Source organism: Rhinatrema bivittatum, chromosome 3 (genome assembly GCF_901001135.1).
Source record: "Rhinatrema bivittatum chromosome 3, aRhiBiv1.1, whole genome shotgun sequence".
NCBI lineage: Eukaryota > Metazoa > Chordata > Amphibia > Gymnophiona > Rhinatrematidae > Rhinatrema > Rhinatrema bivittatum.
The window spans coordinates 288,044,476-288,059,656 of NC_042617.1; the positions used below are offsets into that span (position 1 = coordinate 288,044,476).

Here is a 15,181-nt window from a genome sequence, read left to right on the forward strand (position 1 = left end):
GGTACCACTGTGGTCGGCTCTGTCGTTGTCCGGGAATGTTTTAAATGCTGTGAACGAGATGAGTACAAAAGACAATGTGCATAAATAATCCCACTCAGATTTAAATAATGGCGCGGAGATATGAAGGAACACTTACTGATGCTGGAGTGATTATTTGTACGGCAGCGCCGATGGAGTCTGAATATAGCTCTGAAAATACAACAAAATGCAGTCTATAATAATGGAGCTATGCACTTAAGTTTTGTGCCGTGGATAAATACCTGGTCCTCGCAAAATACTAACTTTCACGATGCAGAACTGGTGGCAATCGCTTGGCCGTGAGACATCTATCGGCGGCGAGGGGAAGGGAGAACGCTGACCTTTAAAGATGCAGAAAGACCGCCAATTTGGTACATGAGTCCATAAATGGGCATGTACATGGAGTCGGCGGAGCTAGCACAGGGGATGGACATAAAATTTGAGAGGGCACACCGTGCGCTGGGGCCTAGAACGGACCAGAGGCCCAGAGATCTCGTGCTGTGCTTCTCTAGCTTCCCCCTTAAGGACAAAATCTACAACATAGCCAGGAACCTGAAGGATATCAAATGGAACAATCATCAGATATCAGTTTACCAGGATCTTTCGCCGGTCACCCTGAAGAAGAGATTTGAACTACGGGAAGTGACGGCGCAGCTGCGTGAGCGGAACATTCGTTACCGGTGGACATACCCTTTTGGACTTACATTTCAGGTCCAGGGTGTGGGATATAAAATCACTTCCTTGGAGGATGCGCCAGGAGTCTTTTTCAAGGCCCAGCTGCCGGTCCACTTTCAACATTCAAATGGAAAGCAGCCTCAACCACAGAGGGACGTTGCACCCAGATGGCAAAGAGCGGATAAGGGCGGAAAAAGGCTGAGACGTCAGGCTGGAGCGCACAGTGCCATGGTTTCGGACAAGGGTTGACATTTTTCTTTTCTATTATCCTAATTGTCAGCTGTTTTGGTTTCTCTTTCCTCTCCTGTGTGCGGATCCAGAGGCTATGAGCAACCTCGCGGGAACGGATTGAACTTTGTTTTATCATCAGGGCCTCCGATCTCTCTGCTACAGTGAGGCGAGAGAACTTTTATCACTGAGTTTGTGTTATACCTGGGTCTTTCATTATTATCTGTATTTATCAAGTTTACTCCGGTGGGCGGGGAGGTCACAGAGGGTGGGGCACACTTTGTCTGCATCAACACAGACCTCCGATGGTGGAGTATCCCAATAGGATGTTAGGGGATACAATAGGTTTTTGGGGTTACACTGGTATTTCTGGTGACATGCAGGGGCGAGACCGATTTCTCAGGTGGGCGGTTACTGGCATACACGCGGGGAGGGTGATACTGCTGAAGGACCTATCCACCCTGATCCAATCGCATAGTCGCACTCAATCAGGAGCCATTTATCAGCAAATACTACGCCTTAAGGATAAACTGAGGGCCTTGGAAGATACTGCTATCAGTCATCAGCTAATGCTCCTCAAACAGCAATATTTTGAGGGTGGGAATAAGGCAGGAAAATATTTGGCCAGACAGTTAAAAGCGGCTCAGGCTAGAACCATGGTTTCTAAAATACAAACTGCCCAAGGCCATACGACCACACTGCCAGAGGATATTCGCAAAGCCTTCACTGAGTTTTATTCTACACTTTACACTCAGGACCCCAATATCCAGACCGGGGATATAGAGCAGTATTTAAGCACTGTGACCCTGCCGGTTCTTGGTGAGTCTCGGCAACTCACTTTGGACAAGCCTATAGAAACTGCTGAAGTTTTAGCTGCCATCAAACAACTTAAACCCGGCAAAGCTCCTGGCATGGATGGCTTTACGGGAGCTTATTATCGTAAATTTGCTTCACATCTAGTTGAGCCCCTAACGAAGGCTTTTAATTCTCTCCTAGAGGGTAAAACTCTTACGAACGACTCCAATACAGCCGGGATCACCATCCTGGCAAAACCGGGCAGGGATCCCGTCAAATGTAGCTCTTACCGTCCCATTTCGTTAATCAATATCGATTTAAAAATATTGGCCAGGGTATTGGCGGCTAGACTTCATGGGGTTCTTCCAGATCTGATACATAACGATCAGGTGGGTTTCGTCCCGGGACGACTGGCTGCGGATAATGTCAGGAGGATTGTTAACATTGTTGATATCGTCCAACGACAACAAATCCCAGCGGTGCTTTTGGCCCTAGATGCGGAAAAAGCATTTGACCTCATTCATTGGGAGTTCTTGTTTAAAGTGTTAGGAAAAATGGGTTTTGGGGACAACTTCCTGATGTGGATCCGGAAGCTATATGAGCATCCGTTGGCTAGAGTGAAGGCTAATGGTGGATACGGACCTCCTTTTCATATCCAACGGGGAATCAGACAGGGATGCCCGTTGTCACCGTTGCTGTTCGCACTGTTCTTAGAACCATTTGCCACCAGAGTGCGTGAGGCCGGGCACATTCAGGGGATTTGGGGAGGCACTGTACATTCCAAAATTTCACTCTTCGCCGATGATGTTATGCTGACACTTTCTGACCCTGAAATATCTTTGCAGGGGGTAATGGATGAACTTCAGGGATTTTCCACAGTATCTGGAATGCGAATTAATTATGATAAATCAGAACTTCTTAATTTGAATTTACCCCCCTCTACAGTTAACAGTCTTAAAAGGCAATTTCCTTTTCTGTGGGCCTCTTCCTGTTTAAAATATTTAGGGGTTAAGATTGTATCCCATCCCAACCAATTGTATGATTTGAACTACACTCCTTTGGTGGCCAGTATCCGTGAGAATCTAAGAAGGTGGGACCGTCAAGTCTTTTCCTGGTTGGGGCGATTGGCTATTATCAAAATGAATATCCTCCCTCGTTTGTTGTATTTCTTCACCACTATCCCTATTAGCCTACCTGCTGCACTTCTCAAAAAATGGCAGAACCTTATTTGTGGCTTCATATGGAGGAAGCGGCCACCCAGGGTTGCACGGTCCATTCTTTATTTGCCAAAAAACAGGGGCGGTTTGCATCTGCCTAATTTACTGTGGTATTATTATGCTGCTCAGTTACGCGCCTTGGTGGCTTTACATGGAACTAGAGATATTCCTCAATGGGTTAGGTTTGAACAGGGATTACTGGGGACCTTTCCTGTTGCAGCGTTACCATGCAGCCTAGCACATCGTGGGACAAATTTGAATACTTCCCATTCGCCCTGCGTACTCTCCATGCAGTTTTGGCACCGCTGGAAAACGGAGTTGGTTGGACCCGAACCTCACTCCTTGTCAACCCACTTATTTACTAATACTGTAGTGCCCAGTTCAGAACGGTCTGTGGGCCTTACACATTGGCGTCAGACTGGGGTTCTCCGCCTGGGTCATCTAATACAGCAGGGTAAGATGCTCACTAGACAGCAACTCGGTGACTTACATCCAGGGAGCATCATAGACTTTCTGGTGTACGCTAGGGTTTCGTCCTTTATACAAACCGGTTTGCGGAGGAGTACTTTGAGACTCAAAAACACCCTGTTTGAGACCCTGTGTCAGCATGCTTCGATCCTTAAGGGGATTATATCAAAAATCTATACTTTGTTTAACAGTAAGTCATTGGTGGCACATAAATACAGGGTTCTATGGGACTTCGATTTCCCGGGATGCCTGGGGGACAGTGATTGGGATGTTATATATATTATGGCTAGCAAGTGTTCCATCTCAGCGGGCTTACAAGAAAATAGTTATAAAATGTTATACAGGTGGCACTATACACCACAAGTGTTGCATAGATTTTATCCCAATGTCTCAGACAGTTGTTGGAGAGGTTGTGGGGCCCAAGGCACCTATCTCCACATCTGGTGGACATGTCCAAATATACAGGGTTATTGGCAGGGGGTGAATCAGTGGATTTCACAACTACTGGATATCACCTGTGATGCGCGGCCTTGGCACGTTTTGCTGGGCGCACCCATGGTGGAATATAATACACACACACAGAAATCGATTTTGCAAATTTTTATTGCTGCACGGACAGAGCTGGCTTTACATTGGAAACAAGCCGCGATACCAGCTCTGGCTGCAGTTCAACGACGACTTTTCTCCTTATACCAACTTAATAGGCTTACAGCTGTTCATCAGAATCGTATCATTTCCTTTCAGGCTGTATGGGGTCCTTACAGAAAATGGATGGATGACAATCATAATATTTAAAGGTTCCAGGTCCATCCAGAGACACTTTAGCGGCTCACCAATTAGTAATGTTACTCATCGCTTATACAGTCTCATCCATTTATAGCTTACTGTCCGTGAACACCAGTGTGCGGGGGGGAGGGGGGTGGGAGTTGGGGAGTTTGTATGGTTTTATGTATGTTCACTTTAGCTTCTAATTGTTGCTGTATAATGGTTGCGAACCGTTGTTTGCCTTCATTTTGTATAATGTCTTGTTTTTACGGCTTGCAAATAAAAACAGATTAAAACACAAAAAAAAAACAAAAACCCCCTTTAATCCTTGCCTCGTCCGGTGCCAGTCGAGCCTTGTAAAATCTGGCACAATGTGCGGCAAAATGCCCATTAATATCAAATGGCAACCTTTTTATATCCCCGTATACTGAAAATAGACTTGTCTCTCTTGGCTTGAATCATTTTAGCCAGCAGCGAGCCGGCTTTTCCCCCTTGTTCATAATATTTTTACTATAGGAAATGCATAGATTTTTCAATCTGATATGTCTGTAGCTCCTTTAATTTATCCCTAAGCAAACTCAATTTTGTTAAGGGTCTTTACTGAGCCATCTGACTTATGTTTATTCTCTAGCATGACCATTTTGATTTTCTAAACTACTTTTGTTTAGACTTCCTCTGCCTATTTTGATGACTTGCATACAAGATCATATGCCCTCCGACAACAGCTTTTAAAGTTTCCCATCTTAATGCAGGATCATATTCTGATGGGAGATTTTGCAAATCAGTCAGCAATAACCTCAACAGTTTTTTTTGTTTTTGTTTTTTTTTTAACCTACATTCTTTGTCTCAGCGAGGATCCATTTAGCATCCAGGACCTATCAGATCTCTGTCCTCCCCAAAGGTTGAAGTGTATCATCACCGCATGGTGATCCAAAATAGTACATAACAAGATGTCAACATCTACAACAGCCACCATGATGCCCGCATTACATAAAAAAATAATCTATCCGGCTGTATGACTGGTGTCTGGGAGAGAAAGATATGTAATTCTGTACAGTCAGGTTTCTAACTCTCCACACGCATCAAGCAAACTATAAAGCTGCATCAAATTTTGAAAGCCTACCCCCGATCAGCTTGTTGCCCAGACTTTCCCGATCTATCAAGTCTAGGATCTGGACTGAAATTCCAGTCCCTGCCTAGACAGAGCCTAGTGCCATCATATCCAGCAAGACCTCTGTCACTTTAGTGTAGAAATTCGACTGACCAACATTAGGCCATACATGAAAACCAAAGTGATCATCTACCCATATAAATTGCCTTCCACCATAATGTAGTGGCCCTCAGGATCACTACACGACCATAATACTTGGAATGGTATACTTTTATGAATAAGAATGCACATCCCTCTACATTGGATGAGAATGAGGCTGCATGTACCTGAACTACCCAGGCTCTCTTCATGACACGCTGGGGTACATTTTAAAAAAAACAGCGCGTGCGCGTACTTTTGTTCACGCACCACACTCGAACAGAAGTACGCTGGATTTTATAAGATATGTGCATAGCCGCGCGTATCTTATAAAATCCGGGGTCTGCGCGTGCAAGGGGGTGCACATTTGTGCAATCTGCGCGCGCCGAGCCCGGCGCGCACTGCCTGTTCCCTCCAAGGCCGCTCCGATTTCGGAGCGGCCTCGGAGGGAACTTTCCTTCTGCCACCCCCCCCCCCCCCACCTTTGGCAGATTTACGCCTGCCCCGCCCTGAAATTCACACCGCGCCCCCGGGACTTACGCGCATCCCGGGGCTTGTGCGCGCTGCCGAGCCTATGCAAAATAGGCTCAGTGTGCACAGGGGCCTTTTAAGAGGGTTACTTTTAAAATCGGCCCTAAGTGCATTTCTTGAAAAAATTCGATGATAGTTCCCTTATTCTTTAAAAACTGGATTATTCTAGCCCTCTTTACAGGTGTGGATATCCCCCTAACATTTAAAGAAATTTATTTATTTAGAGTTTTTCTATACCGGCATTCGTGATTAAGAATCACATCATGACGGTTTACATATAACAAGGGGGTGTGAACACAGAAACGGAACATTAACAAGTACAAAGAGTTCATAAAGTTACATTACAACAAGGTTAATATAACTGGGGAGAGAATTAGAGAAAGATAACCGAGCAGTTAGGATTTAACTATTTACTTTATATTGTGAAATAATTTGTATAATCAGCCATGATACCACCACTCACGTGTTTCCTATTAAGAACTTAAAACCTATCCCATGTTTACCTTCCCTAATTAAGTGTTTTGTAACCAATAAACCGAGCCGTGCCCTTACCCTCTTTGCACATCTGTATGTTGGTGTCAGTATTTAACATTACCCCTTGCCTAACTCCCCCTTGACACTCACTCCCAACAACCAACTTACCAACTCAGTAATCACCTTCCCACCCCATCCCAGCCTCCTTCCCCAAACCATCCCATACAGCATTGCTGCAGTCAACCCACTGGAGATTTGACCAAAGCTCGAAGTATTACCTATCACGCCATTGCTATACCTTGAGAGAGATGGTCCTTGGAGAAGAACACTGTGCCAGAATTCTATGTGGCATAAACTAGGCCCAAGAGAGTAGTAAAAAACATAACTTATAAAAAAAAAAAATAGTCTTCGACCCAGAGCCATTGACCAGATAGCTTAGCTTATCTTTTGCTCTTTCAAAAAACAGCAGAAAATTAATTTTCATCTCAACCACATGAAAGCTATCTGCTCTTTCCAGAGATCCCAGTTTCTTTACTAGGTAACTGCTCAGTTCATATTCTCCTGCTCTATCGACGTCCTCCACACTCTTTAAGCTTGCTGAGTATAAAGGGATTACCCTGCTTCCCCGTTGAACCGCATGGCTCCAGAAGTACCCAAACCCAGCAGTCAATACGTGACCAAAAAAAAAGCAACCAGAAAACTTGGCAAAAAGATACTCATCCTGGGGGTCAATCTCACGTGTGGCGAGCCTCTGGTAATTATTCTTCACCCCCTCAGCCCATCTCTGGATCCTTCCGCCTCAGCCGCTTGTACATGTCCATCGTGGACTGACTAATCTCAGGCAGAGTTCTTTGTCTTTTGTTTAGAAATCCCTTCACCTCTTCAACTGTGTCAAAAATGTCTTTCATCATGGTTACCCTGAGGCGAGCTGGATAAAGCGTAGCGTAAGGGAACTCCCTCTCTTGTAGCTCACTCCTTACTTAGTGGACCCCGCCGCACGCCACTTCTGCACGGTTTGAGAGAAATCTTGAAAAATGTAAATTCTTTTCTCCTTATATAAAATGTCCTTTTGCAGCCTTGCCTTGGCCATCCGCTTACCGGTGCAGCTGTATAATAACTGCACACGGCCGCCCCCTGGAGCCAGCGGGGCTGACAAGACCCGATGGGCTCGCTTGATTTTTATGAGGCCATATTTCTGCGCCAAACCTAGCACTCCTGGCAGCCATTTTGCAAAGAACTGCACCTGATCCTTACCCTCTGCCGACTCTGGTAAACCAGGTCATCCACCAAGGCTGCATATTTCCTCTCCAACATGTCAGTCTTTGCTCCTGCCTGCGTAATCACCATCTTTCTTCTCTACTGTCTCGATAATACGTGCGGTGTTTTCGTGTACAGAAGAAACCAGGGTTGCCACTTTCTCCACTACAACCGCCAGTTTTGCAGTTGTCATCTGCAAGATTTTTGGAAAACATTTCCTGCAGCATATGATCTTTGTCTCGAGGGCTTGGCAGCATAGGCCATTCCTCCTGAGTCAGTCTCTTCCGGCTGACTTTCATTGTCTGGCCCAGTTTTTTGCCAATTCGGTTTACAGTTTTTTGTTTTGTGTTTTTTTCCGCCCATGCTGGTATTTTTCGTGGACATTATCCACCTGTTCAAGTAGGGACCAAGGGAGCTCCACGCTGCACCACATAAATCTTCTTGCTGGAAGAGCATCACGTGTCCAGTGTTTTGAAATATTTTTATTAGTTTGATATTTATATTTCTTGATCTTCTTTTATGGGGAATGGTGATATTTGTGTTTGTGTTATTGCACTAGCTTGTGGTGGATTTCAGTTTAGTTTTTTGTCTGCTCTTTTCTTTTTTTTTTTTTTTTTTTTTTATAGTTCTATGGCCGCCTTTATTCTTATTTGGTGAGGGTCTGTTTTCTGCATTTGTGATCGAGGTGAGGTGGGCTGCTAGCTGGGAAAATGCCTTGTACCTCTTGGGTTGAAGGTTTTGCTGATTTTGTTAGACTGGGATCCATGCTTGAAGGGGCTTCTTGGGTACTAACATGATGTTTAAGCCTGCTGGATACGGAAATGCCTGCAGCATGTGCTGGAGATTTGGTGATTGTGTTGAGCTTCAAGGGGGGAGACTCCTCCTCCCCCCGACCTCGTTGTGGTCGATTAATTTGTAATGTGGCCCCCAACACAAGTTTGCCCACCCCTGGTTTAGGCTCACTGCAGGGCCTTGGAGCTTGCACGGTCTCACAAGCTCTGTGCTGACTTTCATTACTAATGCACTTAGATCACAGTTGTGCTTGGCACCAGCCATCAGGGGAGGGAGGGCTGTATATGTACAGGCCAATGGATGTTGCCACTGAACTTATCCAAGAGAGAAATGTTGCCCTTATTAGCCTTACCTCTCTGTCTACCACTTATAGAAACATAGAAATGATGGCAGAAGAAAACCAAACTGCCCATCCAGTCTGCCCAGCAAGGTTCGCACTTTTTTTTTTCTCATACTGATCTGTTTCTCTTGGCTCTTATTAACCTTTTGGTTCTATTTCCCTTCCACCCCCACCATTAATGTAGAGAGCAGTGTTGGAACTGCATCTAAGTGAAATATCTAGCTTAATTAGTTAGGGGTAGTAACCGCCGCAATAAGCAAGCTACACCCATGCTTATTTGTTTACCCAGACTGTTGTTCATTCCTTGTTTGTCTGTATATAGATCCACTTTTCTTCATTCCCCCTGCCGTTGAAGCAGAGAGCTATGCTGGATATGCATAGTTGTCCATCTTTGGCCTGAGACCCAAAAGAAAATGTTGTTGCTGACCCTGGCCAGAGGGATATGTAGACGAGGGGTTGTTTGAAGGAAGGGATCAGATGTAGGAGGGGTTTGAGAATAAGCTGGAAAAGGGATTGGCTATGGAGGGTGAGAAGGGGGAATTGGGAAAGATCAACTAGGGACTGTAAGAGGAGCTGGGGGTGAGAGAGGATGAATGGGAAGGATGCGAAAAGTTCTGGCGAAGGGGGTCAGGGAGGGGATGGGCTGGATAGGTGAGGGGATCTGCTGGAAATGGAGGTCTTTTGGGAAGGGTGGCGGTTGAGAGAGGATCAACTGGAGTGTGGCAAGGGTGAGAGTGTATGATAGTTGGGGGGGGGATCGCGCCCCTATTTTTGTTTTAATTGTCTGGAGTCATGTGACTTCAAGTGCTAAAATGGGGTTCACATTGGTAAAGGTTTTAGGGAGCCCTGCGGTAGATGTAGTCTACCTTGCAGCTTTATAGAGCATATACAAAACTCTTACCCTCATTCACAAAAGCATCACCAACGAACATTACAACTGGATAAACCCACCGTTCCTCCCTCGCACCTCCACAAGACCAACTCTGTCCTCCCTACGTGGAACCCTATGTGCTCCCTCTATAAAATCAACTAGACTCATCTCTACAACAAACAGAGCCCTTTCTCTTGCCGGCCCCACCCTCTGGAACTCATGCCCCTTGACCTACGCACTGAAACCTCCACACCCAAATTCAAAAAGAAACTCAAAACATGGCTCTTCCTACAAGCCTACCCCTCCTCACCCTCGCTTGCTAACCCCTCTCCCTCTGTGACCTACCTCTATCCTTTGCCTTTCTGCTGGCCTCCCTTTTTCCCCTCCTTCTTTCCCCCAAATAAGAATCAGCAATCCCTACGAACATATTTTTTAACCCTGTACATAGCTTTTTCCTTTTGTTATTGTTGTTCATACCCCTTTCCCAACTTATGTTACACCCAGTTGAATCTATCAACTAAATTATCTAGTTTTTTGCTTTGTAACTGTATTTTGACTGCTCTTTGTTCCTTGTAAAGGCAATACCTATCTATACCTTGGTTCTAAGTTACCTGTAAACTGACACGATGTGCAAACGGTTGTCGGTATATAAAACCTTTTAAATAAATAAATATTCTTTCTGTAAAAAGAGGTGATTTTTTTTTTTTTTTTGTCTAAGGCTGTCCTGAGTTTTGAGTGGTTCTACAACTTTAAAACCCTTGACCTAAAATTACTTCAAAGCCACAGCATCTGTTTGGAGTTTCAGATCAGGTTTTTTTTTTTTTAATCTTGGTATGTGCAAGTTTCACGGTGTACCAGATGGCGAAAGTAACAGGTGCAGCAGCTTTTCTTAAGTTTTTTTTTTGTAGCGGGAGGGACATTTTTATATAAATGACTCTTGGTCAGATTTAGGATCTGTATTGAGGTGTAGAAACAGGATTGTTTACATAGACTAGTCAATTTCTGCTAATGAACCCTTTGCAGAGTTATCAAATGTGTGCTATAATTTGTAAATGTCAGTTCAAGAAAGATAGCTCACAACCTGTGTTAAATGGACTGAGAGATCTGCAAATTCCCTTTCATACATTTTTATCTTCCATACACAGCACAGGGGGAGAGACGATAAGTGACCTGTTCAAAGTTACTGTGCACTCCCAATACATCTGTATCAGCTATACTTTTTTTGACCCCTTTTCACAATAGCTCTATATCCTAGCTGCACTGCTAGCTTTACAGGCCACAGCTCATTGAGTCTTTATACTCACCGAGCATCACCCTCTGTTCGGTGGAACAAAGGTTAGTTGTCAATGGTGGCAGGGCCAGTGCAAGGGTATTGGGCGCCCTAGGTGAACCTTGTGTCCCTTCACACCCCTCCCACCCCCCAAGTCCAGGCCCGAGCCTCGATCTCCCTGGCCCAAACGCACAAGTAAAAATTCTGTAACAATAAAGTGAAGAAATATAAAACATCAGAAGCTGAGGACCGAGGGAGAGTTCATTTTCCATTGACCAATCTTACCTTAAGGAAATCGGGGTAAGGAGGAGCCTCTCCGGCCCTGTTTGAACTTTGCCAAGCTCTTCCTGGTTTGTCCTCATCAGTCAGGGACTGGCTGGGGCTTAAAAAATCACCGCCCCCCCCCCCCCCCCGCGGCGCACAGCTGACGCCGGTGCGCGGCTTTGTTGCAAAATTTTGCAATTCAAAACCCATCGGGAATTGTTTTCATCTGAAATGTGTGTAACTTTGAAATATTTCTAAATCTTTCGATTCCTTGGCCTTCACTCAGGAGGATAGTTGGAACAACTTGAGTGTGGAGTGGGAAACTTGGGGCCACAAGACCTTCTAAGTATTATGCCTCATACAAAACGAAAGGCAAAAATAAGGCAGATGGCCTCTTCTTCTCCCTTGTCAGAGCCTTCTCAAATGCGGATCCCAGCCTTTTTCACACCGTCATCTGGAATGATACCAGGGGAAGTGGCTGCTGTGGGATCTGATATGGAGCGGGTATCAGACCCACTGGCTGAAACATCTTTGAGCCCTGGAGCACCAACAAATTATTGTTTGCCAACAAATTAGGAATATTATCTGAGGGAATGGGAGAAGGAACCCCAACTACAGTGGGGAAAGTCGGAAACAGAAGCAGCTAAAGGAATTGAGTCGCTTTTGGATAAACCTGCAGAGATTACTTTAGAAACACTGTGGACTGCAGTAAAGTCTTTAGAGGGAGCAGTTATTAACCTGACAAAATTGACTGTAGATTCTAACCAACGTTTTAATAACATCGAAGTTTCCCTTGTAAAAAAAAAAAAAAAAACAGAGGATTGATCAAATGGGGATAAAAATGGGTAATTTAGAGAGCTGGCAGCAAAGGTTTGCTAGAGCAGAGATTTTAGGAGAAGAAATTTGAAGGGATAGAGAACACATTAAAGTATTTAAACTTAAGAATTCTTAATTTCCCTAGGCATGACTTAATAGCATATGAAATGCTCAAGGAATATCTTGTACAAATAGTAAAAATGCCAGTACAATCATTGCCTGTCTTTTCAAAGATTTATTATGTGTTATCAAAAGATAATATAGCTGAAAGGAATAAACCAACTGAAGGTCAGCTAAATTTGTCTGATATACCGTAATAGTCTTCTGCTGAGACAGCAATAATGACTAGATCCACATTGCATGTCACGTTTACCTTCGCCTCAGACAGTCCTTAGACTTTAGATGGTTCAGAATTCAGCGCCTAGAATACTAACAAGCACTAACAAAAAAGATCATATCACCCCAATCCTTCGTAATCTACATTGGCTTCCCATTAAACAAAGGATACTCTGTAAGGTACTCACTATCATCCACAAAGCGACAAACAAACTAGCTCCCATCACATTAACCTCTCAACTCCAACCGCACACGTCTTCCAGACCAATCAGAAGCGCATACAGAGGAACACTGCATGCTCCGCAAATAAAATCTTCATTGAGCAAACGAGCGATTTCTTCAGCAGGCCCCCACCAGTGGAACACACTTCCCCCAGATCTAAGATTAGAAACTAGTCACCAAGAATTCAAAAAAAGACTTAAGACCTTTCTTTTCAAACAAGCCTTCCCAGACGCTTAATTCTACTCTGACGGACAGACATCCTATATATTAGGTATCTCCTAATCATGGACACCACACCAAGTCCTATTTTAAGACTCTGCAACTGAACAACTATCTTTGAGTTCAAAAAATTCATTTCTATATATATATTTGGCACTGTTAATACGCCTTTATTCTACATTAAATAGTTATACTGCTTATATTAAATAATATAATCTTTATGTATTACCAGTTAAACTATAATTTTATCACTAGGTTAAATTGTCATCTAGTATTACCAGTTAAACTATAATATTTATTTATCACTATGTTAAATTGTCATCTAGTTATATTGTTCCGTATGTTCTACAGTTCTATGTAAAGCTCCGCGCTCTGTTGGGCAGTTCATTGTTTTATGTAAACCGGAGTGATTTGTAGTCCCTACAAGAACTTCGGTATATAAAAATTAAAAATAAATAAATAAATAAATATGCGAAACAGACTTGCTTTGTTTCATGGTGACTATTTGGATTTACCCTGATTTTTTTCTAGAGTGATGCAAGTTGGAAGGAAATTTCTTGATATGAGAGCAGAGGTAGAATCTAAGGGTGGGAAAATGTTGTTAAAATTTCCATGTAAATGCGAAATTGTTTACCAAAATAAATACATATATTTTTTTGAATTATTACAAGTTTTTCTTGATTCCCATTCCCAAGAATCTGTAGTGATGGGACTTGATGCAAATGGAAATTAAACTAGATGAACACTCATTATTTCAATTGTTATAAAGGAGGAGACGCCTGTGTGAGAGTAGAGAAGTTAAAGCAGGATCTTTTAGGCTTCTGTGATGTTCCAGCTGGGGGAGGGGCAAGCAACCACGAGGTGGAGGGGAGGAGCGAAACATTATGTACAATCAATATACAGGAAGGAGCAAGGACAGTAGGAACTGAGACAACACTCAGTGCAAGCATTATGAAAGGGTTAGGAAGGAATGCACAATCGATAAAATGGGAGGGCATAGTGTAGAAGTGATAAGAGAGGTTATGGGAGGAGAAGGGTGCGAAACATATATCGTGGGTGAGGAACTGGAAGAGGAGTTGGAGAGGCGATAGAAAAGGTGGGGTGTAGGGGAAGAGATATATTAAGGAAAATTATCTGGACGGAAGACAGATTGCTTTATGCCTTTCCTCCGTGGCCCTTGCTGTACAGGATAAATTTGCAAGATCAAAGACCACAGGGGGCTAGTACTCCTGGTGGCACTGGATTGGCCCAGGCATCCATGGTAAGTGGATTTGCGACGACTCCTGGTGGAGGCCCGCCTTTCATCTTCCACTGCACATGGATCTTCTTCAGCAGGGACCGGTTCTTCATGAGGATCCAACTCTATTCTGTCTTATGGTTTGGCCTTTGAGAGGGATCACCTGTTAAAACATGGTTATTCCTCTGTGGTGATTGCCACTTTACTCTGTGCTCGCAATTTGTCCACTTCCTTGGCTTGTGTGAGTTTGGAGTGTTTTTGAGGCCTGATGTGAAGAGCGGGGGTGTTCTTCCTTGTTCAGTGAAGATCCCTCTCATTCTGGATTTTTTGCAGGATGGGATTGCATAAAGGCTTGACCCTTAATTCCTTGAAGGTGCAGGTTGTGGCTCTTGCCTATTTCAGAGGCCTGGTGAATGGTGTTTACTTGTCTTTTATCCTGCTGTAGCCCGTGTTTTGAAGGGAGTAAAGCACCTTATAGACCTTCCTGAGGTTACCGGCTCCATTGTGGAGTCTTAATTTGGTGTTGGACTTTTTGGCGGGCCCTATGTTCCAAACACTTTGTAGTTTTTCCTTATGGTTGTTGACTTTGAAGACTGTGTTCCTGGTGGCTATATGTTCTGTGCGTCTGATTTCTAAGCTGCAAGCCTTGTCTTGCTGGGAGCCGTTCATTCGGGTGACTGCGGGGGTGTTACAGCTGTGTACTGTTCCTTCCTTCTTGCCATCCATGGATAAGATCAGGGATGTTGAGGAGTTTTGCCTTTTGTGCTCCTTGGATGTTAAGCCTCTTGTCATGCGGTATCTGGAGGTCTCCAAGTCTTTTCAAAAGATGGATTACCTGTTTGTTGTCTATGGTGGATGTAAGCAGGGCTCTCAGGCTTCATTCACTACCATAGCCCATTGGATTGAGGAGGAGGTCATGGCTGCATATGTGGATGCTGGAAAGCCGTTGCCTATTCAGGTTAGGGCTCATTCTACTAGGGCTCAGGCAGTGTCATGGGCAGAGGTTAGTCTGTTGTCTTCCATCGATATCTGCTGAGCTGCGACGTGGTCTTCCTTATACATTTTTTCCATGTTTTATCGTCTGGATGTGTAGGCTTGGGAGGTGTCCCAAGGGTTGGGGTTAAATTTGGGGAGACA

The 15,181-nt window shown here is 44.1% G+C and overlaps 1 protein-coding gene across 2 annotated transcripts in view; it reads left to right on the forward strand.

Annotated features, from left to right (window-relative positions):
* Window positions 1-15,181, forward strand: part of OS9 (OS9 endoplasmic reticulum lectin) — a 146,676-nt gene that overhangs the window by 2,787 nt on the left and 128,708 nt on the right. The gene's annotated exons all lie outside the window — the stretch shown is intronic.